Here is a 12,265-nt window from a genome sequence, read left to right as displayed (position 1 = left end):
CTTTAAACCTTTTCAACCAGTGGACAGGCACATCTTTGTTAAATAGTTGCTCTTACAGGTCTGGAATGAAAGGAGGAGGTGTCTACTGGAGGCTATTGCTATGGCTGAATTTCAGTCCCAAGCCCTTTGTTTGCATCCTTGTCTCTAAAGTGAGCTCAGCTCCAGAAGCCAAGCATTCCAACCCTCCCACCTCCTGCCTGGTCCTTTTCCTAACAGAGAGCAACCTATTGTCCAGATGTGGCTTCACTAAGTGGTATTCTATTGGGCTATTTTTTTTTTTAACAAGGGATGATTTGTATTTTTAACATCTTTTAACAGATACCTAAGGAAAGCAGCTGGTATAGGCCCAAGTCTTTAAGCTGGCAGACATCATTTTGGGAGGGGCATTTCAGCCTCATGGATCCCTCTGGGTATGGTATATCACTCTTTCTGGGCTTCCTCCTTTAAAGTGGCTGGTTTTCAAATGGGTGGTAAAGGGGGGAAGGGGAGGAGAAATGGAACTATTATCCACTTCTGAGTCTTTAAAGTAAGAGGAAAAGCCCCAAAGGTTAAAACTACCCCTGAACGATTGATTGAATGGACGAATGAATGAAAGAATGAAAAAGTATTATTACTATATGGGCCAAGCACCATACTAAGCACTGGGGATATAAATACAAAATCATGACAGTGATTTCCTTTAAGGAGTTTATATTTCAATGGGGGAAGATAAGACATAAAGGGGAGTGATGGCTAAGGAAACCTGTCTTGGTCAGGGATGAGGAGTGGAGCGATAGGGCACTCAATTGACACACCCTTTCTAGAAACAAATGGCAATGTTAATTTGATTACAATTGTCAGATGACTGGGAGTGGGTAGGGGAAGGGGGAAGATAACTCAGTATGGAAATGTGGAAAATGGTCGAATAAAGAAACATGGTTTTAGGGAGAAATTTAGAGCTGAGTGGTTTGGGGATTAGGATTAAAGAGGCACCCTCTGGGCCATAGGCTCCAGGTTTGTGGTTCAGCCATTTTTTTCAATCGTGTCCAACTTTTCATGACACCATTTGTGGTTTTCTTGGCAAAGATACTGAAGTGGTTTTCCATTTCCTTCTCCAGCTTATTTTACAGATGAGGAAACTGAGGCAAGCAGGGTTAAGTGACTTGCCCAGGGTCACACAGCTAGTAAGTGTTTGAGTCTGGGTGTGAACTCATGAAAATGAGTCTTCCTGACTTCAGGCCCAGCTCTCTATCCACTGCACCACCCAGTTTTAGGCTCCAGTTTTAGCAGTTCTAATTTACCTGCCTCCCATAAAAAGACTCATGTCCTTCACAAGGTCTTCCATGAATAATTAGAAAGAAGGTAGCTATTGGTCCTCCCAAAATGCATTTACCTTTATATTTGGGGCCACTTTAAACTTCTTCTAAAGACCAGATTAAAGCCTTGAACTAAAAGTCAAGAGACCTAGCTCTACCTTACATAGCTGCATGACCTTTTACAAACCCTTTAACAATTTTATTTTTATATAGTGTTTTCACACACTAGATGTGATTGTTTGAATTGCTTTTCTAGGAGTAGAAAGGAGTTGCACAGATCCATCCGCAAGCCCCCATCCTGCACAATGTTGTAGCAAAAAGAGCATTGGATTTGAAATCAGAGAAGGTGAGACTGGGTGAGATTCCTGCCCCTGCCATTTACTATATATGTAACATTGAGCAAGTCCCTTCACCTCTCTGAGGCTCAGTTTCCTCACCTGTAAAATGAGGGGCTCAGACAAGATGATCTCTGAGGTTCCTGCCAGTTCCCACATCCCATGATTCCTCCCTGCTGGCAGGTTGCCCATCACTCAGTAACAAGACTGGAGCCAAAGCCCATCAGCTGGGTTTTTGTGCGACCATCAGCCCCACGAAAAAATGAAGGTCTGGCAATACTGGCAGAGATGGACTTTCATATGCTGGCATTCAAGTTACAGCTGGTTTCCTCCCACAGCACAGGCCACAAATAGTACATATTCTCAATCTCAGGGCAGGAAGTAAATGATGCCATTTGCAAGAAAGAAGAAAACATCGGCTCACTTCCCCCTTCTGCAGGGAGCCAAAGCCTCCTTTGGAGGTAAAAGTCTATCTGACAATTAGTGTATCTTTACATTCACCTGTTCCTGCTGCCCAGTAGTAGTGCCACCTCACCCAACTACTATAAATGAGCACTTAGAGATCTCTCTCCCTCTCCCTCTCTTTCTCTCTCTGTCTGTCTCTCTCTGTCTCTCTCTGTCTCTCTTTCTCTGTCTCTGTCTTTCTTCAAGTCTCTGCTAAAATCCTACCTTCTACAAGAACCTTTCCTAGGTCCCCCTCTGAGATTATTTCCAATTTATTTTTTATATTTCTTGTTTCTACATAGTTATTTGCATCTGTCTCCCCCATTAGATCATAAAGTCCTTGAAAGCAGGGACTATTTTTGCCTTTCTTTGTGTTCCCAGCAGTAAGCACAGTACTTGACACATAGTAGGCACTTAATAAAGGTTTGTTGACTTGACTTCCATTTTTGTTTTCCAGTAATGTCATTGAACTACCTCATGCCTGCCTCATCCCCCATCCCCGTGCAAGCCTTGTAGGGGTTTTCGGGAACCTTAGGGAAGGCCTTAGACATGTCCCACCCCCTTCCCTTATGCACTAACTGATGCCTGGAATTTCATTATCAGGGTTTCATCTCATTTGTTTAGAAAGCTTTTGTCCTACTACAAATAACTCTGGAAGGGGTCCTACTCTGCCTTGCTTTCATGACTTGCTATTTGAGAGTGAATGAAGCTCTAAAAAGAGGAGCAGTGCATACAGGCCCTAGACACCTGTGGACTGGAGGGGGCACCCTTCATGATGAATGAACACAGAAAAGAGGAGGTTGGGGGCACCAAAGACAAACTTTGCCAACTTCACACAGTTTCACTGAGAATCAGTTCTGGTTGTTCAGTAGATTATGAGAAATAATATTTAGATTTTTCAAAAACTTTAAAGTTCAGAATGATTGGGCAGCTAAGTGGCAATCAGATACAGAGTCAGGCCTGGAGTAAGGTAGACTCATCTTTCTGAGTTTAAATCTGTCCTCAGACATTTACTAGTTGTGTGACTGTGGATAAGTCATTTAACCCTGTTTGCCTCAGTTTCTTATCTGAAAAAGGAACTTGAGAATGAAATGACAGACCACTCTAGTATCTTTGCCAAGAAAATCCCAAATGAGATCACAAAGCATAGGACATAACTGAGAAACAACTCAACAATATCAATAGACCATCTAGCCCAGTGCCCTCATTTTACAGAATAGGGAAGTGAGGCCCACTAAGTGGGACTGTTCAGTTTTTTCAGTCTTGTCCAACTCTTTGTGACCACATTGGGGTCTCCTTGGCAAAAAACCACTGGAGTGATTTGCCATTGCTCTTTCCAGTTCATTTTACAGATGAAGAAAATGAGGCAAACAGGGTGAAATGACTTGCCCAGGGTCACAAGGCTAGTAAGTATCTGAGCCAGATTTGAACTCAGGCCTTCCTGACTCTAGGCCCTGTGCTCTGTCTGCTTTGCCACCTAGCTGCCCTAGTCACTTTCCCAATAAGCAGCAGATCTGGAAATCCAACTAAAGTCTTCTGATTCCAAATCCAACAAGCTCTGTTAACTCTTATGGTATATGCACATGTGTTCGTGTACACACACACACACACACACACACACACACACACACACACACAAAGCCCCAAAGCCATAATGCCATATAATCTCTGTAAGAAAAGCTCAGTAACTAGACCAACCTCCAAAAGGTTTTCCTTTCTCTGAGTCACTTGTGCTTGTCATTTTTTTATTTTTCCTTGCAGACATCTACCAGTGGTTTTATTTTTAGAATCTCATCCATCCCGTTTCCAAGCTTGCCCAGAGTTAAGGGTAAAGAAGTTTAAGCAGGTTAACATGGCTGCTGCCAATAAGCAGAACTCACCTAACAGTCTCAGCTATTTGAAATCCCATCTGCCAACTTCCTAGTCATCAGACATTGTCTTTGATTCCCCCTTTACCTCCCTTGTTCACTGGTTTTGCTAAGAAAGTAATTATCTGTGAAAAATTATTTTTCTCCCCTTTCTTCTCCCACCTTGTCCCCTACTCAAGATCACTCTGAGCAACCAGAGCAGAATCATAGTTCTGCATTTGAAGATTGTAGAGTCAGACCTCAGATAAAAAAAAGACTAAGCAAAGGTATGCATACGGTTGTTGCTTGGTCATTTCAGTCATGTTCAACTCTTTGTGACCCTATTTGGTGTTTTCTTGGCAAAGATACTAGAGTGGTTTGCTATTTCCTTCTCCAGCTTATTTTACAGATGAGGAAACTGAGGCAAACAAAGTTAAGTGACTTTTCCAGGGTCACACAGCTAGTAAGTGTCTGAGTCCAGATTTGAATTCATGAAGATGAGTCTCCCTGCTTCCAAGCCCAGTGTTCTGTCCACTGTGCCATCTAGTTGCCTATGGGTAGAGTAGATCAGGACTGCTGAATTGCAAGGCTTCTGTATGAGTTCATAAAATTTAACAAGAGTGGGGGGGGGGGCGGGGAAGAGGTTCTGGATGGTCTGGAAATTGCACCAGAATCATTTGTCATGTTTCACTGTCCCTTACCCATTTCTGAAGAATTAAGCCCATCTTTCTCCTGTTCTCAAAAACCAGTATAAAAGTATCACAAAGAGAAAATTACTCATTAACATTTCTGGTCAAGAGTCTGTGCTATAGAAGACATTATCACTGATAAATTTGTGGAAGATGCAAACTGATTCTCTAGGTCTGAAGAGCTTTTCTACAACAGAACTCCCAGCTCCACTATTTATTTCCTGCGTGACTTTGAGCAAGTCACCTAGTTCTCTCAGCCTCATCCATGAAATGAAGGGGTGGGGGGAAGAAAGAAGTTGAACAACACAGTCTCCAAGAGTCATTCCAGCTTTACATCCTAAAAACTTCAATATGGTCCAGAACAGACAGAACCAGTTTGTCTCAGAAATGGATTAATCACCTGCTTAGTTGATGGAATTTCAAGAGCACTGAAGAGTCAAATGTCTCCCAAATATTTTCCAATCATCCAAGATATTCTGTTTCAAAGACCAGGAGAGGGGAACAGGTCACACTTTCAACTCTTCTCTTTCTTATGTCCTTAATGGAATCATTTTATCAGATCCTTTCTTCATTGGGTTTCAAGAGTGGGGAAGAGGGCACAGAACTTGGTGATTAGGGGCATAGAAGACAAATTTTGGAGATTTCACTCAAATCACTGATTACTAATGAAGAAGGGTCAATATTTAGAGAAAGGATGACAAAAATAGAAAAATAACAGAAACGAGCCCTCCAAAGTATGCATACTGAGGTACATTAAGTAAATAGTACAATAGTTGGAGGGGTTGGGGTAGCTAGATGGTGCAATGAATTGAGTGCTGGGCTTGGAGGTAGAAAAACTCATCTTCCTGAGTTCAAATCTGGCCCTCAGACACTTACTAGCTGTGTGACCCTAGACAAGTCACTTAACTTTGTTTGCCTCAGTTTCCTCATTTGTCAAATGAGCTGGAGAAGGAAATGGCGAACCACTCTAGTGTCTTTGCCAAGGAAGCCCCAAATGGAGTCACAAAAAGTTGAATACTACCTGAACAAAAACAGCGGTAGTCTGGGAGTCAAAAGATGCTGGGTTCAAGTCTCAGCTCCATCATTAATTAGTTTTCTAACCTTAGGCAAATCATTACAATTTTCTGTGCCTCAGTTTACTTATGTGTAAAATTAGTAAACTAGAGGAAGGGAGAGAAGTGGAATGGAATTATTGGTATAAAGTTAAATAATATATAAAAGGGCAATAATGGCCTCATTTCTCAAATACATAAGGAACTGAGTCAAATTTATAAAAATAAGAGCTGTTGTCTAACTGATAAACTGTCAAAGGACATAATAGACAGTTTTCAGAAAAAGAAAACAAAGGTATCTATACTCATATGAAATAATGCTCTAAATCATTATTGATTAGAGAAATGCAAATTAAAACAACTCTGAGGTACCACCTCACACCTGTCAAATTGACTAACAAGACAGAAGAGGAAAATGACAAAAACTGGAGGGAATATGGAAAAGCAAGGACATTAATGCACTTTTGTTAGAATTATGAACTAGCTCAACTATTCTGGAGAAAAATTTGAAACTATGGCCAAAGGGCTACAAAATTGTATGTCCTTTGACTCAGCAAGTATCCCAAAGAGATTAAAAAAAGGTAAAGGACCTATATGTACAAAAATATAACAGCTCTGTTTGTGGTGGTAACAAATTGAAAATTGAGGGGATGCCTGAGTGATGAGTAATGGCTGAAGAAGTTGTGGTCTGTGATTGTGATGGAATACTATTTTGCTATAAGAAATGACAAGGGGGATGGTTTCAGGAAAACCTGGAAAGACTTACATGAATTAATTCAGAGTGAAGTGAGCAGAACCAGCAAATCATTGTACACAGTAATAGCAATACTGTAATGACGATCAACTGTGAAAGCCTTAATTACTCTTATCAATACAATAATCCAAGACAATTCCAAAGGACTCATGCTAAAAAAAAAAAAAAATGCTATCCACCTCCAGAGAGAGACAGCTGACGAACTGAGTGCAAACTGAAGCATAATTTTTTCACTTTATTTTTCTCACTTTTTTTGCAACATGGCTGATATGGAAATGTTTTGCATGATTTCACATGTATAACTGATATATTGCTTGCCTTCTCAATGGATGGCTAAGGGGCTAGAGGGAAGGAGGGAATTTTCAAAAAAATATTCAAGAATGTGAATAAAAAAAACAAAAAGAACTTATTAAATAACACTATACAGGTACAGGTATTTTTCCTTTCCTTTCATTATTTTATGCTTCCATGAGGTACCCTAGTGTTTTTGTCCCCTAAGAGGTCCTCAGAGCTACTAACATTACTGAAACTTGAACAAAAAGAAAGGGAGTTCATATTGCATTTGTGGTAAGGTTTGCTCATTCCTCAGTGCCAGGAGACCTGAATTCTACAGCAGCACTGAAACTAATTAACTAAGTTACCTTGGGCAAATCATTTAACCTTTTTGAGTCTCTGTTTCCTCATCTGTCAAGCATGGATGAAAATACATGACATTCCTACCTTAAAGGCGTGTTTTGAAGATCAAAAGGGATCATGGACAGGAAAGTACTTGGAAAAGTTAAAGTTGTCATATCTATAATGGATTTCATATTGCTTGCCATCTCAATGGGTAAAGGAAGAGAATTCAAAATTCAAAATTTCAAACAATGAATGTCAAAAAAAATTTAAGAAAAACAATTTTTAAGTTAAAGTTGTACATACCAGGCATGGCCAAGGTGGAAAAAGATTACATTTACCAGAATGTGTTGAGTCCCAGAATATTTAATGCTCATTAGAAGAAAGCAAAACTCCATTTCACATGTGGCTGTATGCCTACAACAGAGCTGTTGGTTGATGAAAGTGGACTGTAGGAAAGATGTAGGAGTAATAAAAAGCTCTGTTCAGTATGTAATGCCTAGAGTAGAGTCATGCTCAATGTAAGCCTAGAAAGAGATGGATTCCAGATTAGCCACATGTAGAAATGATAGCAAGGGAGCAAATGTTGGGGTGACATAGACTTGCCCCTTCAGTGAAGTCTCCAGTCCCTAGGATCCATCCAGCAGGATGCTCTGGCTCAAGAGGGACCCTGTACCTGTGCCTTCCTCATCAGAGTCACGAGCTTTGGAGGAGTTTGTGTTGCAGATTGCTCTTGAAGGAAAGGGAATGAAATTGTTCTAATAGCGCAATGTGATTAAGATCTTTTTGGTTGCTTTACTATTCATTTCTCTCTTGGCTAAGTGTTTATACAGCTTTAAGACTGTTTTATTAGCATAGCTAGCAACTGAATACCTAGATCTAAGTTAACTTCAGAAGTTCTTAATTGTGGGGGCAGCTAGGTGGTACAGTGGATAGAGTACTGGCCCTGGAGTCAGGAGAACCTGAGTTCAAATCCAGTCTCAGACACTCGACACTTACTAGCTGTATCACCCTGAGCAAGTCATTTAACCCCCAACTGCCTCACCAAAAAAAAAAAAAAGTTCTTAATTGAGAAGAAGCAAAACAAGCCAGATTTACCAATGAGAATCCCCCATAACTTGAACCCCAATCTGTGAAGGATCCAGACCTGGTTGTACCATGAGCTACATATACAATTTAAGCCATCATCGTTGTTATTATTATACAAACCATTTCAGTACAATGTTCCTATATATTTGTGGTTGTTCTCCAGTAGTTTCAGTGACGTCCAACTCTTCGTGACCCTTTTTGGGGTTTCCGTGGCAAAGATACTGGAGTTGCTTTGCCATTTCCTTTTCCAACTCATTTTATAAATGAGGGAACTAAGGCAAACAGGGTTAAGAGACTTGTCCAGGGTCATACAGCTAATAAGTGTCTGAGGCCGGATTTGAACTCAGGAAGATGTGTCTTCCTCCTTCCAAGCCCAGTGCCCTGTCACTTTGCCACCTAGCCGCCTTGTTCCTATACAGAGACCAGTATCTTTATTTGTTATGAAAATATTTTTACATGGTTTAAACATATAGTTTCATTAGCATGAGGTGTCTCTGTGGGAAAGCAATGATACAGATCAACAGCTTACCTGTAACTTAAATCCTAGAGAGTTTTCTGGGACTCTAAGCGGTCCACAGTTACATAGCTAGAATGAGTTAGAAGCGGGCCTTCAACTCACCTTTTCCTGACTTTAAGACTCGGTGTCATCTTATAGATTAGGAAACTGAAGCTCAGAAATGTTAAATGATTTGCCCAAGGCCACAGAGCTAAGACATGGCAGAGCCAGGATTCAAATCTAGGTCTTCTGACAGAGAATCTATTGTGCTTTCTACCACAACATGGCTACTTTTCTATCTAGACTCATAAATATTTTACCAACAAACTCTTTTTAATGCTTATTTTATATTGTATCTGACATCAGTTCATTCTCCTCCTTTCTTGCTCCTCCAGATTCCTGATTTACTCCAAGTCTTGCAGAACAGAGATATTTGAAATTAAAGATCCCGTAACACTGAAATGCCTCTTCTGCAATGTGCCCTAAAGAAAGGGAAGATGATGAAAGAATCCAGAGATATTCAATGGAGTACTTGGAGCTACCTCTTTCAGAATCTATTGCCATTGGGCACAGCTTTTGCTTCTCTCTGCTCAGGGACTGGGCACTGAGGAATAAATGAATAGAACCATGAAAGTTTCACTGTGGAATTGGATTGCTAGTGGTCATGGGTCATCACCAAAGTGCCTTTGGCCCAGAACGGTCTTTTATGAATAGGTAGAATAGGCCTATGATGTGCGAGTCTTTTTTTCTTTCTTTTACAGTTACCAAGGTCTTCCTGTCCCCAAACATATCAATCATTAATTTAATCAATCAGTGAGCATTTATTGAGCATCTACTGTACCAGGAGCTGTGGGAGATGCAAGAGAAGGAGACAGCAAGGTCACTACCCTCTCAGAGTTTATAATCTCCTGGGGGAAACAAAACTAATATGCGTGAAACAGGGAATAAGTAAAGGTCAAATCATATGCTACAGACAATAAATGCTATTGGATTCCAGAGAAAGGACAAATCCCTGTGGGCTAGAGCTATTAGGGAAAGTTTCATGGAGGAGCCTGGGCAAGCTGAACTCTGAAGGATGGGCAGGCTTTAGATTTCAGCTGGAGCAAACATCAGGAGCAAATATGCAGAAATGGGAATATGAATGTCACATTCTGGGTACCAAGAGGAGGTAGGCCTGACTAAAATACACAATACGTGAAGGGGAGTAGGTAGAAGATTAGGTTGGAAATTAGGGTGGGAATAAACCATGGGATCTTATTGCCTTTCTCGGGGCCTGTGCCAAAGGTAGCCCCGAATACAGTACTGCACTCCCCTTGTGCCAGGTAAAGAGATAAAGGAAAGTGGTTGTGACATAGGTGGTAGTAATCGGCTTGAAATCAAGCCCCACCACAGCATGCTAAGTTGTCCCTGTGATTACTCTCTCTAAAATATGAGCTAGTGCTTGGAGAGGTTTTGCAAGCCGGCAGAATGGAAATGTGCTTCTAAATGCACATTTGAAATGTGGTGTTGGACTCTTTCCTTGAACCAGCAGCCAATACCCCTCCTCCTTCCCTTCCCTCTAGCTAACCCATAAATCAGCCTGCTTTTCTCTCCATCTGCAGGTTCCCTCCCGCCACCTCAGCTGGGCTGCTGGGACTGAATTTTTTGGTCTTCTGTGTGTTGAGACTGACAAGGCGTTTGGTATAGCCAAAATGTTTAGGATGCCTGGGTGGTTGTAACAAATTCTGAAATTACCTTTTAGCAAGAACAGGGGCAACCAGACCCCTGTAATTTAGCACATGTGGTATAACCTCCCTTTTCTCTGTCCACAATCCTCATTCTTCTCTTTTCTCCTTCTCTTGGGGTACCCAGTATCTTCATACTGTAGTAGTTGCTTCCCACCAGGAGAAAAGCATCTGTCAGAAATTCCTGCTGTGGGTAGGAAGTTGTCCTAAGGTTTCTTCCAACTCTAAGGTGCTATGATTACAGAATAAACTCCATTTCTCTGAGTCATTTGGGGTTTAATGACCCAAGGCTGGGTCATACTTCTAGTCTTTTCCCTTGCCCATCCATCAGACCACACAGACACCAAATTAATATTCTTGAAACACAGATCTAACCATTCCTCCCCCACACAAACATCTTCAGTGGCTTCATATCACCTCTAGGATGAAATATAAAGTCTGCTCTTTAAACCCCTATACAATATGGTTCCCATCTACTTTTTTGGTCTTACTTCAAACCACTTCCTTCAGTATAGTCTATTCTGACCAAAAAGCCTGCTAGAAGTTCTGTATACAATGTTTAACTGAACATATGTGTAAGGTACTCATCAATCACCACCACTTAGAATCCCTAGCTTCATTTAAAACACAGCTTAGATACTACCTCCTACATGAAACATTTTCTGATCTTCCCAGTTGTTAGTGTTGTCTCCCTCTTTTTTTCCTTTAAGTTTATTTTTTAACATTCATTTTTGTTTATTTTGAGTTCCAACTCTCCCTCTTTCCAACCCCTCCTCTACCAATTGAGAAGGCAAGCAATAGGATACCCATTTAATATGTAAAGTCATGCAAAACCAATTTCTATATTAGCTATGTTATAAAAAAAATCCAGGAAAATAAAGTGAAAAACAATATTATTTAATTTGCATTCAGAATTCATCAGTTCTCTCTCTGGAGGTGGATAGAATTTTTCATCATGAAATTGTCTTGGATCATTGTATTAGTTAGAGTAGCTAAATCTTTCACAGTTGATCATTACGGTATTGCTGCTACTGTATGCAATGATTTCCTGGCTCTGTTCACTTCACTCTGCATCAATTCATATGTCTTCCCAAGTTTTTCTGAAACCATCCACCTCATCGTTTCTTTATAGCACAATAGTACTCCATCACAATCATATGCTACAACTTGTTGAGCCAATCCCCATTTGATGGGCATCCCCTCAGTTTCCAATTCTTTCTCACTACCAAAAAGAGCTATAATGAATATTTTTTGTGCATATGGGTTCTTTTCCTTTTTCTTTGATCTCTTTGGGATACAGGCCTAGTAGCAGTATTGCTGGATCAAAGGGTAGGAAGTTTTATAGCTCTTTGGGCATAATGTGTTCTCACCCTCTTGAAATTACTTTGCATTATTTTGAATTTACATACCTGTGTATATATTATACACACACACACACACACACACACACACACACACCCTTCTAGACAGTGAGCTCCTTGAGAGCAGAGATTGGTTTTCTTTGTTTGTTCTGTCTTTATGTCCCCAGTACCCGTATAGTACTTTGCATATAACAGGGGCTTAATATGTGTCCCCTTTCCGTGGAAACTTGCATTTTAAAAGAGGAACCTGCATGTGGCAATACTTGACCCAAAGGAATGGATTAGCTTGATCACAGCCTAGCTTTGTCCAGGTTTAGGGACAGTTTTTACCAATTTCCCTCTCACTTGATACCCCAAGAGTATTGATTCTACTATCTAGTCTCCATCAGCCACCCTTTTGTCTGTCTCCCTAAACTGTCGTCATTCTCTCCAGCCAGGTGAGCTTACTCCACCTCTTTTTCTCTTTGAGCAAAAACCTTTTTCTCCTCAAATTTCCTGTTTATCACTTCTTTCAAGGCCTCACTCCAAATTCCCTTCCTCCAGGAAGCTTTCCCTGATGAGCAC

The 12,265-nt window shown here is 40.7% G+C and overlaps 1 long non-coding RNA gene across 1 annotated transcript; it reads left to right on the top strand.

Annotated features, from left to right (window-relative positions):
• Positions 1-319: 319 nt before the first annotated feature.
• Positions 320-9,249, top strand: LOC114037778. Its single transcript, XR_003568504.1, has 3 exons — positions 320-410; positions 1,552-1,641; positions 9,012-9,249. It is a non-coding gene; the product is annotated as an uncharacterized LOC114037778 (long non-coding RNA).
• Positions 9,250-12,265: the final 3,016 nt, after the last annotated feature.

The sequence above is a fragment of the Vombatus ursinus genome, unplaced genomic scaffold, assembly GCF_900497805.2.
Source record: "Vombatus ursinus unplaced genomic scaffold, bare-nosed wombat genome assembly UNPS02010548.1, whole genome shotgun sequence".
Classification (NCBI taxonomy): domain Eukaryota; kingdom Metazoa; phylum Chordata; class Mammalia; order Diprotodontia; family Vombatidae; genus Vombatus; species Vombatus ursinus.
This window is presented reverse-complemented; position numbering and strand designations above follow the sequence as displayed.